Source organism: Marmota monax, unplaced genomic scaffold, assembly GCF_021218885.2.
Source record: "Marmota monax isolate L192 unplaced genomic scaffold, Marmota_monax_Labrador192_F-V1.1 WCK01_AAM20220418_F8-fsc00280, whole genome shotgun sequence".
Taxonomy (NCBI): Eukaryota; Metazoa; Chordata; class Mammalia; order Rodentia; family Sciuridae; genus Marmota; species Marmota monax.
The window spans coordinates 810,400-813,858 of record NW_026692080.1 but is presented as its reverse complement, the minus strand read 5'-3'; the positions used below and the strand labels follow the sequence as shown (position 1 = coordinate 813,858).

Here is a 3,459-nt window from a genome sequence, read left to right as displayed (position 1 = left end):
ACATATAACTACAATAAAACCTGTCAAAAACGGCAAATAGAACACTCATGGCAGTTGATCTACCCCTCAACACTTAGCTACAAGCAATTACGTTTCTGCATTCTGATTTATATTGTTTTCTTATTTTTTCTTGTTGTTGTATCTAAATTACATAAAATTATATATAAAATTTTGTGTTCTCCCGCTGTACTTTTTGTCCTTTTGGCATCTTCCTAGGCAGTCCCCTTAAGGGGACTGGAACTTACACAACGACAGCTAAAAGCAGTCTTTGTAAGGGCAAGACTGTAGGAGGCCAGCGTTTCTCCTTCTAGGACAGCTTTCAGAACAGGTCCAATTCAGGGGTTTTGGAAACAGAAATCAAGGAGTCTTTACTTTACCAGGACTTAAAGTGGCATCTTTAGACAAGAGTGTAAATCAATAATATGAAATCGTGCAACTATTGGATATTGGGGGTGTAGCTCAGCTGCCGTGCATGGGGGTGTAGCTCAGTGGTAGAGCGCGTGCTTAGCATGCACGAGGTCCTGGGTTCAATCCCCAGCACTTCCACTCTTGGTGTTTTCTTTCACGTTTCCCCCTGACGCCTACACTTAAAGAATGATGACTTTGTTTCAACTTTTTCTCTAACCTTGTACTTTTCCTACTCACAACAATGGTAAACTGATACCCATTTCAATGGACCTTGACGGTCTTTGGGTCTCCTAATCTGCTTTTGCATAATAAAACCCTTTACTGAAATAAAAGAAACTGCTAACTCAGTATTTCCTGAAAGCAAAACCACAAGGATGCCAGCCATGGAAGACTCGTTTCCCTTTACTGTCAGAAAAAGGTGGAAAGAGGGGGAAAAGGCTTTGGGGAAAATTTCTTCAGTTCCCTCCCTCTCCCTGTCCCAGTTGACCTGTGAGTGGACAGACGGCAACCTCTGAAGAAAATTTTCCTTTCGCCAACGTTCCTACACTTCCACCACACTGACTCTTGGTGGGTGACAAGAGGTTGGTCCGATAACCAGTCATGGTTAAGACGCTGTCCAAGGGAATGACGCTTCTGGCGAAACTCCGAGGCCGCCAAAGTTGAGGAAAATATTTTCAGAGGCAGAGCTGATAGTCGGTCTCAAAGCCATGCCAGCGGGGCAGTAAGTATTGCGCCTTCCTGTAGGACAAATGCTTTTAGTCCACTTCCCTTAGGAGGAAGGGACCTTCTGGCTTCCTGCATGGAAGACCAGACAAAGGAGATGAGACAATGCGGGCGCTTTTCAGGTTCTGTTGTTTTGTGCCCTCCTCCTAGCATTTCTCACTGGGCTGAGAGCCAAGTTGTGAATGGTATGGGTCATGGTATGGGAAATTCACGATACCTCAGAGTCTATCTATCTGGCAAAGGAGAAACACATTTGGTGTTCCAACCTGAGGCCCCTTGAATTATCATTGTCTATGCATGTCCCTGGCTGAGTTCAAGGTCCTAGGGCATAGGGTTTTCCACTTTTCTTGGGAAAAAAGGTGTTCAGAATATTGATTCCCTTGAGAGTTAAAATGGCCAATGCTCTATTGCTTTATGGAAACTTCTTACGTTCCACAGCTTTTGACAGCTGCCTGAGAGATTCTCCACACTGGATTAGTGATATTGTAAAGATGAGAGGGAAAAGATGCGTTGGCATCTGTGCTTGGTGAAATAGAAGATGGTCCAGGTTGTTTTTTGCTTCCTTATTCAGAGCCAAAGAAATGAGAATCAAAAAGAAATAAAGTTCATTCACTTAGTCTTTACCCATAGATAATTTAAACAGCAGCACAACCACAACATTCCTGACAGGGATAGCTCAGAAATGGCCGTGGTAGAAGTTTCCATGGTTTAGCTGATTAAAGCTTAGTTCCGAGTTTCAGTCCCAGAGGGAACTGGGCTTGTAATTGATTCCTGCTCCCTCTCCAGATTCTCAAGGAATATGCTTTTTTTTGAGAGAGAAAGAGAGAAAAATTTTTTTAAATATTTATTTTTTAGTTTTCGGTGGACACAACATTTTAATTTTATTTTTATGTGGTGCTGAGGATCAAACCCAGCACCCTGCACATGCCAGGCGAGCACACTACTACTTGAGCCACATTCCCAGCCCAAGAAATATGCTTTTAGCTTCTCCAAAACAAAGAAATTTAATATCCTTTAAATAAAATGACTTCACAATAAAAAAAAAAAAACATGGTAATACACAAGGCAGCATGCAAACAAAGGCTTTGGTAAAGAAAAATGGAACTGGTTGAGTACATACACTCAATACATGATTTGTACAGAAAATAAAGTGCCACCTTCCATTTGGCCAGCGTTGACTTACTCAAAAAACTTGGACCTAATGCTCAGCACTTCTGTTGCTTATGTCCAATTCTCTGAGGCTGAGGAGATGGAGGAGTGAGCCTGGAGGAGAAAGGTGTTAGGAAACTCATAGTAAGCCTTTCTGTTCCTCTGCCAAACATGATCCATGCTCCCAAAAATGAGACTCAAGGAAAATTTTCGCGGACTGCTAATTTTTTTCCATTCTTTTCTTGTGTTGGCTTCTTAGTTATACTGCCAAGTGGAAACTAAAGTCTATTAATATGGCTTCAGACTTGATAATCTCTCCTGGGGAGGAGATTCTGATAGATGGACTGGATTCTTTTCTTCTCTTTACTCTTTCTTCCCTGTGGAGTCCCACGTCTTGGAAAGCACTAAGGTTTACAGAGTAGAAATGGCATAACTAAATGGAAATAATTCATTTGTGGTCTCTCCTCAAATATTAAAAGTAATATGAGGAGATACATGTGAAAAACCAGAAGTAGAGGAGCCAGAATTTGAACCCAGTACCGTGTACATGAGAAGCGTATGTTCTACTACTGAACTACACCCCATAATCGCAAGTTCTTTTGCAAATTATTTATAAAATGTTGATGTGGTCTTCAGTTTTTGTTGGCAAAAGTTCACTGGCTTAAATTTTACTGGTGATGAAATTACTAACCTGGTACTATCTGGTAGCTTTACTAACACTGTAAGATTTGGGTTTGGATAACATTGTTTCTGACCTTAGGACTTTGTCATATTTGTTAGCCTGCTCCACTGTCTACTTGACTGCGTGAAAGTTACTTGCCTCTGCCAGGAAAAAACACAAAATGTCCAACACAAATCTCCAGCAATACTGACTCAAAATGTTTCTCAGCTCAGAGGCAACTGCCCACTTCAGTTGAATTGGAGAGTTGAACTGCATACCACATTGAGTTGGGTGCAGAGCCAGCATCTACTTTCCAGCTGACTCTCAATCTTCATTCACGCATTACAAAATTTAAGAATTATTCTTTTTTTCCTCTTTTATAACTTTTATGTTTTGTTTACTTGTTTTTATGTGGTGCTGAGGATTGAACCCAGGGCCTCAGACACAGGAGGCAAATGCTCTACCATTGAGCCACAACTCTAGTCCTGGGATTGTTCTTAATTCTGGCTCCACACTAC

At 41.3% G+C, this 3,459-nt stretch overlaps 1 non-coding gene across 1 annotated transcript; it reads left to right on the top strand.

The window, feature by feature from the left end:
• The first annotated feature begins 474 nt into the window (after positions 1-474).
• On the top strand, positions 475-546 carry Trnaa-agc (transfer RNA alanine (anticodon AGC)). Its single transcript has one exon. It is a non-coding gene; the product is annotated as a tRNA-Ala (tRNA).
• The last annotated feature ends 2,913 nt before the right edge of the window (positions 547-3,459 follow it).